We start from the raw sequence: 18,676 nt of genomic DNA, 5'->3' as shown, positions 1-18,676 counted from the left end.
TCCATTAAGTCCACTTTGGCTAAGACAGCAACAGATAGTGGGATCTGAAATTGATGTAACTTGACCTTGGAGTTCACTTGGAATTTCTTATGGACTCTTTGGTTACCATTCATATTATTTGTCTCTTCAATTTGTCATAAATTTTTCTCTTGCAGCCACGCACAGGGAAGTTGGCTACAGTCCCGTAGACCTTATACGTCTGAATAATATGTGGAACTGTAGTAACAAGAAAATCAAGCTGTTTTGAGGTGGTCTTATAGCCTTTACTTAACATGTTTGTCTATAATTTTCTTTCTAATTTCCTGAGACAACTATCTCCTTAGGCTACTTTCACACTTGCGTTTTTCTTTTCCGGTATAGAGTTCCGTCACAGGGGCTCTATACCGGAAAAGAACTGATCAGGCATATCCCCATGCATTCTGAATGGAGAGTAATCCGTTCAGTTTGCATCAGGATGTCTTCAGTTCAGTCGTTTTGACTGATCAGGCAAAAGAGAAAACCGCAGCATGCTACGGTTTTCTCTCCGGTGAAAAAAACTGAAGACATGCCTGAACGCCGGATCCGGCATTTTTTCCCATAGGGATGTATTAGCGCCGGATCCGGCGTTCAGAATACCGGAATGCCGGATCCGGCGTTCCGTTATGCGCATGCGCAGACTGAAAAAAAGGTGAACAAAATAAATGCCGGATCCGTTTTGCCGGATGACACCGGAACGACGGATCCGGCATTTCAATGCATTTTTTCGACTGATCAGGCATTTTTAAGACTGATCAGGATCCTGATCAGTCTTACTAATGCCATCAGTTAGCATACATTTTGCCTGATCCGGCAGGCAGTTCCGGCGACGGAACTGCTTGCCGGATCTCTCTGCCGCAAGTGTGAAAGTACCCTTAGCTTTTATTCTGTCCACGTACAGTGTGGTACCTACCATGATATCAAACAGCACAGTGATTAAAAACACGCTGCTCTCATTCAGCAGGAACAGATTCAGCCAGTCCAAAGTATATAGAGAGTCTCTTTACGTAGTCAATCTGTAATGACCGGTGTCACGCACAGGGAGGAAAACAGGGAAAGCCCTGCCTAAGGGAGAGGGAAAGGTGGTGACCCCTAACTCACCTTGCGGCTGGCACCTGACTGCCCTGACGTCCCTAGACGGGTTCCTCACCCGTGCGGCGATCACGTGCCTAAACCCTGGCTTTCCCTGAAATGAGCCCTAGATAGTGAACGGGCCGGTGGGATCGCTAGTCCTCACCACTGCACTAAGAGGGAAACACCAGGGAGAGGACAGACAAACACAGACAAACACAAACACCCAGGTGGACGACAACAACTGTCCACAAAAGGTCCAACAGGGATCCGGAGGGTAGCGTTCTGAATCAACAGTCAGAGAACGCAGCAACACAGCTCCAGTGGGTCAGGATAGATGTCCAGGCAGGAAGCTCTATCTCTGGCAACCAGAGAAGTGTGAGAGAGGAATATAAGGAGGTTTGGGAGTGCTGGACAAGGAACAGCTGAGGAGAAGGAGCTACGGATCCCTGAGTGAGCCAAAAGGGTTTGCAAAGCAAACCCAGAAAGCTACCATAAGGAAAACAGCCCTATCTTAAATAGAGCGTGCAGCCAACCGCTGCGACTTCCTGACCCCGGGTATAACGGAGTCAGGCGTGGTTCTCGATACCCTCGTGACACAATCACTTGCAAAATCACAGGCATGTAGTAATAAAAACTAGTTTTCCATCATCTGCCCGACCCAGGTTTCACCTCGGTATGCCCCTGACAAAGCAGGCCACAAAAGATGGCCATAGCTATGGCCTATCTGCATCGGTAGTTCTGTTCCGCAGCCACACAAGAAAGATAGAGCAAGTCCTATATATGCGATTGCGGACAAGCATAGTCACTTCTATCATAGTGCTGGCCATGTGCGATCCGCAAAATGTGGAACACGGCTGGTATCCCCGGCTTTCACTCTCCCTTCGCACCCGTTAAAAAAGAAAGAGAAAACACGTAATAGGCTCCAAATCCCTTAGTCACTTGTTCAAGCACTCCTGAAGAAGAGGGCTTTAGACCCTCGAAACGGGTTGAGCCACGTATTATTAAAATGATTGACCAGAAGCCACTTGTGTAGGCGGTGTTCAATTATTTACATTTCTACATGCGATCCTGGCCGGGGGGAAAAGTAGTCCCAGGTGTTTTGAGTTGATCATCTGCCAACATCACCACTATAAGGTTGTGTTGCTATTCTTAAACTCTTGGCTCTTTTATTAGACCTAGGTGAAGGTCTTTTTATTTCATACATATAACCAAGAACAAATTATAATCCTCATCACGTCCAGTGACTAAGGGATTTGGCGCCTATTGCGTGTTTTCTCTTTCTTTTTAACGGGTGCGAAGGGCTTCTTCTTTTTCTTCCTTTCTGCACCACCTCTATTTCTCCACAGTGGGCAAGGGTACCCTTGACCCACCAAAACACTTGTGCGGCCTGCCGTGATCTATAGCTGTAGACGAGCATAACTCCTATATACACCATTTTTCAGAGATCTCACCTCCACCCCTTGGCGCCTCTGTTAGCCTCTACTTCAGGTACTCTTTTCGCGTTACCTGGTCTGCCCTTAAGACCAGAGAACTCTAATTGTACCTTAATCCTCTTTTTTTATATTCTTATATTTGTTTCACTCTCCCTGCCACTGTCCCTAACTTTTTCTTAGCAACTGTCCCTGCCTTTGTCCGGTTTTTCAGCCTCAGATCTGCCCCCCACTTCCATCAGCTTCAAATCAGCCTCCTATCAGACCCCCCCCCCCAGCCTACATCAACCTCAGATCAGACCTCCTAGCCTCAGATTAAACCTTCAGCCTCAGACCAGACCCAGATCAGACCCCTAGCCCCAGATCAGACCCTCCCTAGCCTTAGACCAGACCCCCCAGTCTCAGATCAGACCCTCATCAGACCTTCCCCAGCATTAGATCAGACCCCATAGGCCCCCCAGCCTCAGATCAGCCCCATCAAACCCCCCAGCCTCAGATCAGACCACCATTAGGCCCCCCAGCCTCATATCAGACCCCCAGCCTCAGACCAGACCCAAATCAGACCCCCAGCCTCAGATCAGAACCTCATCAGACCCTCCCCAGCCTTAGATCATACCCCCATCAGACCCTCCCCAGCCTCAGATCAGACCATCCAAGCATCAGATCAGACCCCCACAGCCTCAGATCAGCCCCCATCAGACCCTCCAGCCTCAGATCAGACCCCCCCCAGCCTCAGATCAGCCCCCATCAGACCCCCCAGCCTCAGTTCAGACCCCCAATAGGCCCTCCAGCCTCAGATCAGACCCTCTCCATCCTCCATTAGCCTCAGATCAGCCCCTATCAGACCTCAGATCAGACATTTAAAATAAATAAATAAACTTACCTCTCCAGCTCCGGGCGGCGCTGCCACTTGGCAGATTCACTTACCCTCCCTGGTCTTCTTCCTACTGCGCTGTACTGTGACCTGACAGCGCATAGCATCAGGTCATGGTGCGCACCTACGTGCACTACGTCCTGACACTGTATGTGTCAGGACACAGAGCGGGCCCGGAAGAAGACCAGGGACGGTGAGGACAGCCAGTGCAGTGCTATTGTCACCTCCCTTGCCTCCAACATGCTAATGACCGCTTCCACAATGGAAGCGGTCATTAGAATTTTCACAATATCTCCTGGCAGGGGGCCACATGAAATGATCCCGAGGGCCGCATACAGGCACCGGTCCTAAGGTTCACCACCGCTTGTGTAAAGTGTAGGTGCCCCAATACTTTAGTCCACATAGTTTTCATTCTCATAGAAAAAGTAACTTTGCTGTTCATACACTGTAAATCTCTCAACCAAAAGCAAACCACAGCTTATTTCAGCACCAAATAAGGCTCTATCTACTCGTCTGCTGAAAAAAAAAAATTAAGAAAACACAGACTAAACCATAACCCAATTTCAGACTTGTTCAGTTTTCATGAATGTTTCCATAAAATATATTTTTCAGGGGTCAAATAACTAGTGTAGAAGTACTGTATGCTCCATCAGTGTACAGATTATGTACACACATAATCTACATAGAGCTGGATAACTTGCAGATAATGAGGGTCATTTACAAAAATTGCATATATCTGGCGCCGATTCTGTTGCATGCAGAATCTGCGACTTCTTCCCTGCTCTTGTAAGGTCTACAAAAGGGGGCGTGGTGTGGGCGGGGAAGGGGGCGGGCCGGCAGGCCCATCTCATTCATTATTTTCTACGCCTGGTTTAGGCATAGAAAATGGTGTAAATGTAAGACAGCAAGGATGCAGTCTTATATTTAGAATCGGCGGTGGATATGCCGAAGTTATGTAGAGAGCGTCACCTCTACAAAACCCCAGCAATCCACTGCCAGCGCAGGGGCTTATTAAAAACGCTGGTCTTAATAAATGTGCCCCAATGTGTTTTACTATCTTGACCCTGAGTAATATTGTGTTCACACAGCTCGACAGTTCTATCAGTTACTACTGTAGCTTTGTGACACAAATGTTCATTACACCTTAAAGGGAACCTATCACCATAAAATGCAGTCCAGTCTGCAGGCAGCATGTTACAGCAGAAGGAGCTGAGCAGACTAATATATAGTTTTCTGGGATAAGATTTAGTAAAACTAGTAATTTTTCCTTTAAAATCTCTGCTAATTCTGAGCCTTAAAGCCAATCAGGCGGCCTTATCAGTGATTAATATTGAGCAGTTTTACAAGTCCAGCTCAGTATCCACAGAATCAAGACATCTGGCCACTCGCTTGTAGAGTGCACAGAAAAGCAGTTTGTTGTAGACAGGTAAGTATATCCAGGAAGAAATAGGCGATATCCATAGGTGATATACCGTATATTTGAACTATAAGATGCACAGAGGATTTGGAGTTGGAAAATAAGAAGACATTTTTTTTCATCAGACCTCAGAGCAGACCCCAAGTCATACCCCCATTCTTAATCAGACCTGAGATTAGACCCCCCAAGCTCCATAAACTTCAGATCAGAACCTCCAACCTACAGCATCCCTGTAGCTGGCCAGCTAAGACCTGTCCTAGGTTGCTAACATAGCTTATATGTTTATACAGCTAGAACTGCCAATAACCTTAATACCATTCCTATGTTTGTGTGTTAAAGACAAAAACAGAGTTATTAACAGTGACTTCATGTTTGGATGTCATAGTTATATTTTGTGTCCAAAGAGGCAGAAAAATATAATGTGCCTTTAAGATTCATTATACAATGTAAGGTAAGCTCAATGACACAACATACACAACAGAAAGCATAGAGTTAAACTGTTGTTGCTGGGCAGGAGTGTTAACCAATCACAGCCAGCCTCACATACAGCAAGAGTTTTGACCAATCACAGCCAGCCTCACACACAGCCTGTGTGGTGTGGGAAATTTCCCTAGCAGGAGCTGCTGGAATCATTACATCAGAGGAGAGAAGCTGAACAGACATTCACTCCACTAAGAGCTGTGTTTTATGGAAGCAGAGAGGACAAAATAGGTATTTAAAACAGTTATATAATGTTCCTACTGTTAATATAGTGATTAGAACTGTATACTGAACCAGTTATATGTGTGTTTACTTACAGTTCCACCAATTGCAAGCAGCAAAGTTCACAATTCAAATTCAAATTCCATATTGCAATCCAAATTGCATACAACCATACCAGATAATACTCAACCAGTCTGCAAATAGTTACTGCTAACTGCATACTGCAAATTGCGACCAAATTCAGCAAGTGAACTATTAGTTAAAGGGGTTATCCCACTTTGCATTTTCATACTTACCTGCTGCCTGCGCGCCATTCACTTCCTGGATTCTGGCTGGGGGCGGGCTTCATCTTGATTGAAGTCTTCTCACGGCCGGGCCGCGCGCTGGACTGAACGCGCACGCTGCCGCGCATGCGCCATGGTGACTTATTCCTGGCCAGTATAGTACAGAGCCGGCGCGCGCGTTCGCGGCTCTGTACTATTCTGGCCAGGAAGAAGTCACCATCGCGCATGTGCGACGGCATGCGCGTTCAGGACAGCGAGCGGCCCGGCTGGGAGAAAAGAAGGAGTATTCTGCGCAAGAGCAGCCACCGGGATTCCGGAGAAGAGCGGTGGCTGTAACCAGGGGAGACCGAATGACAACATTGAGGTATGTGGGGATGAATTTTCTCGTAAACGGTGGGAATAGGTTAATCAAATATATTTACAAAAATGATCACTGTCAAATCATTAACAGATTTAACAGTGATCATTATGATGGGATAACCCCTTTAAATCTCAGATATACCTCTCAGAGAGATCATAAAGTGCTTCAATAACTTAGAGAGTAAAAATACTGAAGAGAGAAATATATCCACCATTTTATGTTGAATGACAAGATAGAACAGTTGAACCACCATCTTATGCATACCGCCATTTTGTGATATTTTTCCAACACGTGTTATGTACATAGACTATCTGCTGCGGAGGCGGCAGTGTTATATGAAGAAAAGTTGAAGTTAATAAAGAAGTTATTTCAAGCATTTGGTGTGCTCTTTAAACCTACTGTTTCCATAGAACGGCGCTAGAGAAATTACAGAGTAACAGACAGTCTGGTTAGACTAAAAGTCAGAGAGATATTAAAATTCTTCTAATGCCACAGCACAAAAGGCACTTCATAGTGCTGCGCCTCGCACAATCCCCTCAGACCTCCCAGCCTCTATCATGCCTCCATGTGACATTAAATAAGACCTTTCATCGGTCCGGACATTATTATATAACTAGTGGGTTGTGTAGGGCATAGTGAAATAATGTTACACCGCTTACTATTTTCTCTGTGCACTGCTCCGTTGTATGCACTGTGGTGCCCCCCGTATTGGTTTCCCACCTGGTATGTAAATTCATACCATCGGTTCCAGGAGGAGGAGAAGGCCGTGTTTCTCAGGGGGCGTCTCCTTCTCCCTGGCTTTGAGCAGTCCAATAGCAGGGGAGAGCCTCACAGCCAGGAAGAATAAAAAGCTCACCTATTCCCTGGCTGTGATGCCCTCCACTGCGATTGGGCAGCTCACAGCCAGTGAGAAGGAGACACACATTGAGAAACAGAGGTGTCTCCTCCTCCCTGTACCGATGGTATGAATTTACATACCAGGCGGTAAACCAATATGGGAGGTAGAGCAGGCGAACGGAGCGGCGCATAGAGAAAATAGTAAGCGCTGTAACATGTCATCAGTAGGCTCTATACAACCCGCTAGTTATATAATAATGACCGGACCGGTAAAAGGTCCTCTTTAATTAATACTGGTGACTTCTTATATGGCAGAAAAGGATGCACACCCCTGACCACAGATGCCCGCACAACTCTGCATGTTTCAGAAAAAATTGTCATGATAGTCTGGACCAAATGGAGAAGAAAAGGGAAGTGAAAAACTCTAATCAGTGAAGGTATCACCTGTGAGTCACTGGATTTAAATTTTTTATGTCTATGACTGCTTCTTTTAAAATGTGTTCAAATCTCTTTATTAGAAAGTAAGGTCATGTTAAATTGATTCTGGGGGAGGGAAGAAGTCAAAGTTTGCCAACTCTGCCTAGGACACCAAAATACCTTGGCCCTGCATCCATCAATCAGAAGGATTGCTGTGGAGTTCTTGAGCACAAACAGTAGCTCATCAGTGTAAAATCCAGGAAAACCCCTTTAAGATGGTTGATTAAATTCTGTATTACAGAAATGACAGCAATATAGATAACTGAAATCTGTTCTTTCAGTAGTGGTTCTGCATAAGAAATGAGCACAAGCTTACCGTGAGAAAGGGGGACTGCCATGACAGATGTGACCACACAATGTCTGCACCCAGATATCATCACTTCTAACTGTCTCCCTCATTAGGCTTCATGTAGATATGGCGAGCTGATCTTTTAGGGTTTATCAAAGGGGTATTCCTATCTCAGTCATTCACGACTAAGATCAGTTTATCCAGCAGGCAGAGATACGGAAGCTGCCAACTAGGCTTTTTTCATAGCTCCTGTAATACTGGCCGCCGCATATGGTGGGCATTCCATTCTCAGCCACGAATGGCACATGTAGGCACAAAGGAAATGGAAATAGAAAGTTCATACAACAAGACAAGTAGTATAGGATACCGCTATAGTGTATTCACACATTGTAGAAAAACAAAATGTGATATGACTGCAATGTATAAATACCGCCTTCAGGCTGTCTTTGCCAGAAGATACAGACGCACCATCACCACCACTTCAGAAAACATAACAAACTGCATGAAGACAACCCCTGTCTATATGCCCTATCAGGGTATTTGAACATCATAGAAGGGGGTCCTTTGCTCAGGATTTTCTCCCTGTGAGCCAAAATCGAGATCTGTTCTGAAAGAACGTCTCTCTCTCTGTTACATGAGCAGCTATTCGTCTGATGGACACCATACAATACTACATTTATCCTATGGTGACCGCTGCAGGGAGACAGACTGGCTAGGAGAAGGAGTCCGTGAGAATCGGCTAATTGATACAGTAGCTATAAACTGAAAGGGGTCTCCATCAGGGCCGGCTCCAGGTTCACGTGGGCTATTGGGTGATAACGTCTCAGTGGGCCCCCTTGTGGCATTTTGCACAACACTTGCAGCAATGAAACTGCATGTATTATAGATGCTGCCAAATACCTTAGACAGAGCATTCTACAGAGCGGATATATGTGAATCAGTCCTTATGTGCCTACTTTACTTTCCTACACAGTGTTTCAGTCCCTCAGGTCTACTCACAGACATGTGCCACCTCACAGTAGATATGTGCCCCCTTCACAGTAGATATGCCAAGATATATGCCCCTTCACAGTACATATGCCAGATATGTGCCATCTTCACAGTTGTTATGCCCAGATAAGTGCCCTCTTCATAGTGGTTATGTCTAGATGTTCCCCCTTCACAGAAAGTGAAAAAAAAAAATAAATACTCACCTAGCTTCTCCCATGATCCGCGCTCTCCATCAGCAGCAGCAGGATACTGTGACGCATCATGCTGCTGTGTAGTTTCCCAGCCTGCTCCGCTCCTCCTCCTACACAGATCAGCAGGACCTTGTGTGAAGACATCGTGCTGCTGCTGTGGAGCGCCAGCAGCTCAATGGTGAAGCAGGGAGCAAATGGTTCCCTGCTTCACAATTATAATCAGCTGGGCAGTGCCCCCCCAGGAGCAGTGGGCCCTGGCACTTGCCCGGGTAAGCCGGGTGCTGACGCCTGCCCTGGTCTCCATATTCAAGACTAAATATGACATTTCTTATCAATGACACTTTTTATACACAAACCCCAATTTATAAATCCCCAACTTGGCGAAAGAGAAGGTTATCTTACCAGAAATCAGTGATGTGCAAGCAAAATACACAAGTGAAGAGTTTCTGCTGCATCACACATCCTTCACACTGCCGTGCTGGGTATCAAGTTATAAAACAGGTCTATAAAGGATGTGCGTGCTTCAGAAACTCAAACTCAGATTTAGTTATTACTCCACTGTGTCTAAAAAATATACAGGTGTATATTGTATAGTTATGTGTTTATATGCAGATCTATGTGTTACAAACTATTCTTTTATTTTCCTGGGATACAAGCCGCTGCCAGAAGCTGTAACGTGATATATAATATAATATGTGTGTATATACAGACGTGGACAAAATTGTTGGTACCCTTTGGTCAATGAAAGAAAAAGTCACAATGGTCACAGAAATAACTTTAATCTGACAAAAGTAATAATAAATTAAAATTCTATAAATGTTAACCAATGAAAGTCAGACATTGTTTTTCAACCATGCTTCAACAGAATTATGTAAAAAAATAAACTCATGAAACAGGCATGGACAAAAATGATGGTACCCCTAGAAAACACAGAACATAATGTGACCAAAGGGACATGTTAATTCAAGGTGTGTCCACTAATTAGCATCACAGGTGTCTACAACCTTGTAATCAGCCATTGGGCCTATATATATGGCTCCAGGTAATCACTGTGTTGTTTGGTGATATGGTGTGTACCACACTCGACATGGACCAGAGGAAGCAAAGGAAAGAGCTGTCTCAAGAGATCAGAAAGAAAATTATAGACAAGCATGTTAAAGGTAAAGGCTATAAGACCATCTCCAAGCAACTAGATGTTCCTGTGAGTACAGTTGCACATATTATTCATAAGTTTAAGATCCATGGGACTGTAGCCAACCTCCCTGGACGTGGCCGCAGGAGGAAAATTGATGACAAATCTAAGAGACGGATAATCCGAATGGTAACAAAAGAGCCTAGAAAGACTTCTAAAGAGATTCAAGGTGAACTTCATGCTCAAGGAACATCAGTGTCAGATCGCACCATCCGTCGTTGTTTGAGCCAAAGTGGACTACATGGGAGACGACCAAGGAGGACACCATTGTTGAAAACGAATCATAAAAAAGCAAGACTGGAATATGCCAAACTACATGTTGACAAGCCACAAAGCTTCTGGGAGAATGTCCTGTGGACAGATGAGACAAAAATCGAAGTTTTTGCCAAGGCACATCAGCTGTATGTTCACAGACGAAAAAATGAAGCATATCAAGAAAAGAACACTGTCCCTACTGTGAAACATGGAGGAGGCTCTGTTATGTTCTGGGGCTGCTTTGCTGCGTCTGGCACAGGGTGTCTTGAATCTGTGCAGGGTACAATGAAATCTCAAGACTATCAAGGAATTCTAGAGAGAAATGTACTAGCCAGTGTCAGAAAGCTTGGTCTCAGTCGCAGGTCATGGGTCTTGCAACAGGACAATGACCCAAAACACACCGCTAAAAACACCCAAGAATGGCTAAGAGGAAAAAATTGGACTATTCTAAAGTGGCCTTCTATGAGCCCTGACCTCAATCCTATTGAGCATCTTTGGAAGGAGCTGAAACATGCAGTCTGGAAAAGGCACCCTTCAAACCGGACACAACTGGAGCAGTTTGCTCATGAGGAGTGGGCCAAAATACCTGCTGAGAGGTGCAGATGTCTCATTGACAGTTACAGGAAGCGTTTGATTGCAGTGATTGCCTCAAAAGGTTGCGCAACAAAATATTAAGTTAGGGGTACCATCATTTTTGTCCATGCCTGTTTCATGAGTTTATTTTTTTACATAATTCTGTTGAAGCATGGTTGAAAAACAATGTCTGACTTTCATTGGTTAACATTTATAGAATTTTAATTTATTATTACTTTTGTCAGATTAAAGTTATTTCTGTGACCATTGTGACTTTTTCTTTCATTGACCAAAGGGTACCAACAATTTTGTCCACGTCTGTATATAGATATATATATATATATATATATATATATAAAAACAGCCCTTAAACTAGACACATGGGAGGAGAATTTTCGAAGTCAGCTTTGCTTAAGTCTGTGTTGGAGTACTTTATGCCGCATTTATCAAATGTCACACATTGTTTAATAAATTTGCCTTATCCATGAACCAAACACTTTTGTCTAGAGAAGCTTCTCCAGTTTTCCTACTCCACCCTCCTACTGGAGTGAGATTGTGACTTTTTTGTGACTTTATAAGAAAAAGTCTCAGGAAGGGCTCATGCACACAAAGGTTTGCCGCCTGTTCCGTGCATTGGGGACTGCAAATTGCAGTCCCCAATCCACGGGCACTATTCACGTGGCTGGCACAGACGGATGCAGACCCATTCAACTTGAATGGGTTGGTGGTCCATGCACACCACAAAAAATAGAACAAGTTCTATCTTTTTGCGGTGCGGAGGCACAGAAAGAAACCCAGCGGAAGCATTCTGTATTGCTTCTATGGGGTTCTGTGCCTCCATTCCTCACCGCACCTTTTGGATTTCCGGATCTGCAATATGCGGGCACCGGCGATTTGTGCACCGCATCACGGATGCGAACCCATTTACGTGAATGGGTCCTCATTCGTGATGTGGTGCACAAATGACCGATGCCTGTATATCGTGGATCTGCAATACTGGCCGGGCCGGCACACGTTCATGTACATGAGCCCTAATAAATCTGGAGTGAAACTCATTAACATAGTTAACCACACGCACTTTTCCACCCATATTTCAAAAACTAGAGTGGCGTAAAAATGGAAAAAAGTCAGAAAGTTTTTGTATAGTGAACCCAAAAAGTACCAAAGCCTCATTTTGTGACTTTTTACAGCCAGAATTTTGGAGTAAAGCCATGATAAATCATGGCCATGGTTTTTGCAGTTTTCATATGAGTTGCGCCAGAAGAAAGAAGAGCGTCTCTGCCAGTCACCTCTGGGGCGGTTTATCTCCCATGAGAACAAAAGGATCAGGATGCTGAAGTTCAATACGCCCAATCCTCCCTGACATCATCTGTCAGCAGAAAGTTGGAAACACCCCATAAATATTAGATTGGAACCTGGTCCCGCCAAAAATGGCGAGTTTGGCCGACAATAGTCCAATATGTATGGGGGCCTTTAGGCTTATGTCACACCATATTTTTCCTCAGTTGGCAATATACGTCTAAAATAAAAAAAGGTACCTAGACGTGTCCTTTTCAAAACAACAGTTGTTTTTTTTTAATGATGAACAGTATCTGTCTGACGGGTGCATAAAACCAATGCAAAAATGTACCCATGCTTGCAGACTTTCTTCACAGTTTAAATTTATTTGATTCAAATATACACAGTCAGGTCTGGCCAAATGTGCTGTGAACCTGAACTATAACTACATGATCAGACTACACAGAGTTTGTAGTCTGTAACCATGGTGACACATAGAACTGCATAAAAGATGTAAACAAATTTAGCGGCAATTTTTTTATTTTATATATATCATTGATTTTTCCAATGTTTGAGTTGCAGAGGGGGGCACAGTGTTTAGATGTGTCAGTCAGCCCCCCATGGTGTCTTTACTGTTGAGTTAGAGAAGCCCTGTCACCTCTCTGTTTTAGTATATAACTGAACGCCACATGAAATGACAATTCTTCTTATGTCTCTATGTTTTGCTGTTCTTCTATTCTTGCTAGAAGTTAAAGGTACCAGTCGGGAGCGTGTCCCTGCACAGTCTAGCATTGTCCAATCAGTACTGCCAGTGTCAGACTGGGCAGGGACACACTCCTAACTGGTAACACCCATCTGTACCTTTATCCATAAACCTCTAGTATGAATAAGAGAGGAACTGGACAACATACAGTCATAAACGATTCTCCAGAATTGTTATGACATGGAGAATGCAAGTAATTACTAAAACAGTCATGTCAGGAGAGGTGAGAGGTCCTCTTTAGGGCTCTGCTTACAGTCCTTTTCTGTTAGGTTTCCATTGATTTTGAAGAGTCAGAATCACATAGCAGGATGCTCTGTTCTATCAAGTAGCTTCTGCAGTGGACCGACTAGGGCTTATAGAGATGAATAGGGCTTTTTTGGTTATTTTATCACATATCGCTATTCATTGTGCTGCATAGAGTTATAGATCATTTAGTTTTTTTAGTTTTTTGTACAAGTGATCTCAACGTGTTATCTGTTGCTTTCCAAACCTACTAAATGAAACAGTTAAAGGGTTCCTTTACACACGGTTTTGTCACTGACATTATTTTTGGCCTGAAAAACACCTGAATTGATCAGCATTTTTGTAGTTTTTTTTAAAGGTCTTTTTGGCATTATAGTGCATTTTAGCACCTGGCTTTTCTGGCATTTTTTGTATGCCTGGCATATTTTTTATTTTTTTTGTGGAAAGTATGTGCCTCCTTGTGACATCTCTTTCTTTGTAGAGCTGTATGGGAAAACAGCATTGGTACAAAAAAATGCAATGCAAAAACACCATTAAAAACACACACTGTACATGTTTTCTTTGAATCTGCAAAAAAAAACAATGGAGCTCCATGAGAGAAAAAATGGCAGAAAATGTGGGAAAGAAACACGCGTGTTATTCTGGTGTAAATGCATATGTCTTCAGGCTCCAACTTCTTGTCTCATTTCCTGCATCTCTATACCTTTACAGGAGAGCTTAATTGACCATTTGTTGGTTTCTTTTTCACTGTGATAACTACAGTCCTACAGGAACGTGATCTCTTGAGCAGTGATGGCCAGTTCTTAACTCACAAGTCCGGCAATGTACAGGTAAGCCCTTACCTGTGCCTGTGCCGCAAACAGGTCTGAAACAAATACGGTCACCGGGAGCAGGCAGTTCTGAGAACAGCCGCCGGGGGCCTTTCAGACTGGCTCGCGGCACAGGCACAGGTAAGGGCTTACTTGTGCATCGCCGGACTTGTGAGTTAAGATGGCAGCCCGCATCTGTTTGCGGGCGAACCATGCAAACTGGCCATCACTGCTCATGATGACTTGTGCTAAATGACAAACACATCACTGCTCTGTGACATGAAAACGTGGTTTTCACATAATAATCTATAGTTAAAAGGGTTGTCTCACTTCAGTAAATTACATTTATCATGTAGACAAAGTGAATACAAGGCAATTACTAATGTGTTGTAATTGTCCATATTGCCTCCTTTGCTGGCTTGATTCATTTTTCCATCACATTATACACTGCTTGTATCCAGGGGTTATGACCACCCTGAAATTCAGCAGTGGTGGTCGTGCTTGCTCACTATAGGAAAAAGTGTCAATCTCTCTTTTGGCTGGGACTGTGGGAGTGCACATAGGCACTCAACAGCAACAGATCCTGTCCTGGCCACCTCGTATCTGCACTGGTTGTAACCCCTGGATACAAGCAGTGTGTAATGTAATGGAAAAATAAATCCAGCCACAAAAGAAACAATATGGACAATCACAATACATTAGTAAGTGTCTTGTATTAACTTTACCAACATGATAAATGCCATTTGCTGAAGTGAGACAACCCCTTTAAAGAAGCATAATTCTATATCATTACAAAGACAAAGATCAGGTAAGACCTCATTCACACATACAGTACAGACCAAAAGTTTGGACACACCTTCTCATTCAAAGAGTTTTCTTTATTTTCATGACTATGAAAATTGTAGATTCACACTGAAGGCATCAAAACTATGAATTAACACATGTGGAATTATATACATAACAAAAAAGTGTGAAACAACTGAAAATATGTCATATTCTAGGTTCTTCAAAGTAGCCACCTTTTGCTTTGATTACTGCTTTGCACACTCTTGGCATTCTCTTGATGAGCTTCAAGAGGTAGTCACCTGAAATGGTTTTCACTTCACAGGTGTGCCTTGTCAGGTTTAATAAGTGGGATTTCTTGCCTTATAAATGGGGTTGGGACCATCAGTTGCGTTGAGGAGAAGTCAGGTGGATACACAGCTGATAGTCCTACTGAATAGACTGTTAGAATTTGTATTATGGCAAGAAAAAAGCAGCTAAGTAAAGAAAAACGAGTGGCCATCATTACTTTAAGAAATGAAGGTCAGTCAGTCAGCCGAAAAATTGGGAAAACTTTGAAAGTAAGGGCTATTTGACCATGAAGGAGAGTGATGGGGTGCTGTGCCAGATGACCTGGCCTCGACAGTCACCGGACCTGAACCCAATAGAGATGGTTTGGGGTGAGCTGGACCGCAGAGTGAAGGCAAAAGGGCCAACAAGTGCTAAGCATCTCTGGGAACTCCTTCAAGACTGTTGGAAGACCATTTCAGGTGACTACCTCTTGAAGATCATCAAGAGAATGCCAAGAGTGTGCAAAGCAGTAATCAAAGCAAAAGGTGGCTACTTTGAAGAACCTAGAATATGACATATTTTCAGTTGTTTCACACTTGTTTGTTATGTATATAATTCCACATGTGTTAATTCATAGTTTTGATGCCTTCATAGTCATGAAAATAAAGATAACTCTTTGAATGAGAAGGTGTGTCCAAACTATTGGTCTGTACTGTATGTGGATTTTCACGGACCACGGATCAGTGAAAACCCGTCCTGCTGATTGCACGGCCTCATTGGTGTCTATAACGCTGTGCGCTTCGTGCCGCCACTGCTATACAGTAATACACCCGTATAGCACACACGAGTGTATTACTGTACAGCAGTGGCGGCACGTAGCGCACGGCATCATAGCATCCAATGACGCCGTGCACTCGTGCACTCAGCAGGATGGGTTTTCACGGACCGTGGTCCGTGAAAATCCATGTATGTGTGAATGAGGCCTAAAAATCATAAAAGAATACATAACTTGGACTAGGACAACATGTAATTACGTGGAGCTTTTTAATTAAGAACCAAGTGAAAAGAATCAGCTAGAAAAATACTGTAATTGACCAGTGACATAAGAGGGGAGACCTGTCTTATGAATATTGGTCTAATATTTTTAAAAGAAAACACATGGAGATAGTATGAATCACTGCTCCTTAAAGGGGTTGTCCGGGATTGGGGACATTGCTGTAAGAGAACACCAAGCACATAAATATTACATACAGTCCTGTCGTACCTTTGCAAGACTTTTCTGATGCCCCGTTTTCTTGTCCTAAATTCTCTGCCGGAAGTGGCACTTTTCAAAGATTCCGTGACGTACCGGGTCCCTTTCTGCAGAGCCTCTGCTTCCGTTTCGCAGGGAGCTCGGTGACGTCACAGCCAGCCTCAGTGATTATGCAGAGCGCACTGAGGGGCGGAAACTAGGCGGCAACACATTGGGCCAAGCCCCGCCCCTCTGGTCCGATGACATCACCGGGCAGAGCGTATTCTTAGCAAGGATGGAGGGACTGAGCCAGGAGGCGCTTAGCGGCGTGACTAAGAGGGAGGAATAGTTGCGGCAGGAGGCGGCATATAAATTTGGCGGACTGCTGCATGAAGGAAACAACGCGATGCTGTGCTGGAAGTTACCGCAGACATAAACATAGAGGTAAACAATCAGTGGGGGACTGTAGGAGCCCAACTAAAGTGTGAAAATACCTAATAACATCTGGGGGGACCTTCAATCCACTATTAACAGTGATTTAACAGTTTTTTTTAAAAACAATCTTGATCCCAGACAACCCCTTTAACCCAGCACCCATAACCTGCTATCAGTCTGTGCTGTATCTCTGCGCCTCCACCATGATATGGAGAAGCATAGATTTATTCCTCATAGATACATTTGGAATCTGTTACCTATTAATTATACTGGTAGTCTCCCCTATATTCATTGCTTCTAGGGGAGACTAGTGTGATTCATGGAAGCACCATATGGTGCTTTCTGCTCTATAATTCAGCCTCATAGGTGCTCTGTACGCAGCCTTATTACAGGATCCATGTATGTAGCTTTGCCAAAAATAGTACCTAAATGTACAATCTAGACAGCATTTCTTACATGAGCTTGTAGGAATTTTCAACCTTTATATATGCATGAAGATCTCCCAGCATTTTGGATTATATCAGGGAGGGTCCCAGGAATTGGACCTGTCTTTTACCAGTTATCATGGGGTACTATATTTGGCCAGCAAAGAGTTCTGATTTATATTAAATGAAGTGCTTTTCATCTAAGGCCATTTTTTGGTTTGAGAAATATTTTTTATAGTAATAATAATAATAATTAAGAAATAAAGTATAATAAATGCAGAAAACAGAAACATTAAAAATAAATTATTAAATATTGTATATTATATATATTATTTATAAAAATAAATCTTAATCTTATGAATCAGTAATAAATGTATCATTTACACGTATTACTACATTACACATTTATGTTAAGCATGAAATGCCCGGGGGTCTGCACAGACTTACTTGTTTTCCTCTCACAATCTCATGCAGAATCTCTCTTCTGATAAATGAAGAAGTAAGATGTTTCAGGCAGGAGTATCATGTATGTGATAGACCTTGCAAGATGTCAGTCTCTCCACCCAGTTCTGATCGCGTGAAACCTCTTCCTCATACAATCATCAGTCCCCCGAAAGCCACAGAAGCAACGGAAGCCACAGCATTCTTAAATGTATGAGATGGTGATGGTCCAAATGCTCAGAAAATGGTAAAAAATGGAATATAGGTGAGAACATGAGCTGTTTAATTGTCGAAGTGTCAGTATTATTCCTTATTCACACTTCAGTGTTTTGTCAGTGATTTCCATCAGTGATTGTGAGCCAAAGCCAGAAGTAGAGTCTACACAGAGATAAGGTATAAGGGAAAGATCTGCTCCTGTTCTGTGTTTAGAGCCCGCCAGGTTTTGGCTCAAAATCACTGATTGAAATCACTGATCAGACTCTGACTGTGTGAATGAGGGCTCCTGCACATGACCATATCTGTTTTTGCTCTCCACAAATCAAGGATCTGCAAAACATGGATACCAACCAAGAGCCTGCCACCATTTTTTTCTCCTGCATAAATGTCCTTTCCTTGTCCGCAAAATGGACAAGAATAAGACATGTTCTATTTTTTTGCGGGGCTGCTGAATGGATTTACGGAACCCCCCGCTGATGCTGCCACCCAGTTTTTTTTTAAACATCCCCCCTACTCCCCGCTGCGCCCTCCTGAAGTTCTCACGCTCAGTATGCTAATACTGAGCATTGAACAGGGGGGAGGAGATACCAGGGTTTCTCAAGGGGCGTCTCCTTCTCCCTGGCTGTGCCGCGATCCAATCACATCAGAGAGCGTCACAGCCAGGGAGGTTTTTCCTCCCTGGCTGTGAGGCTATCCGATGTGATTGGATCGCGGCACAGCCACAGCCAGGGAGAAGGAGACGCCCCTTGAGAAACCCTGGCGTCTCCTCCTCCCTGTTCGATGCTCAGTATTTACATACTGAGTGCGAGAACTTCAGGAGG

At 43.7% G+C, this 18,676-nt stretch overlaps 1 protein-coding gene across 1 annotated transcript in view; it reads right to left on the bottom strand.

Moving 5' to 3' along the window:
• Positions 1-17,766, bottom strand: part of ITGB7 (integrin subunit beta 7) — a 123,062-nt gene extending 105,296 nt beyond the window's left edge. Inside the window, exon 1 of the mRNA XM_044284844.1 lies at positions 17,646-17,766. The gene's annotated coding sequence lies outside the window, so the exon portion shown is untranslated. The remainder of the gene's footprint in view (positions 1-17,645) is intronic.
• Positions 17,767-18,676: the final 910 nt, after the last annotated feature.

This window comes from Bufo gargarizans, chromosome 3 (genome assembly GCF_014858855.1).
Source record: "Bufo gargarizans isolate SCDJY-AF-19 chromosome 3, ASM1485885v1, whole genome shotgun sequence".
Taxonomy (NCBI): domain Eukaryota; kingdom Metazoa; phylum Chordata; class Amphibia; order Anura; family Bufonidae; genus Bufo; species Bufo gargarizans.
Note: the sequence above shows the minus strand (reverse complement) of the source record. Positions and strands in the feature narration are given on the sequence as shown.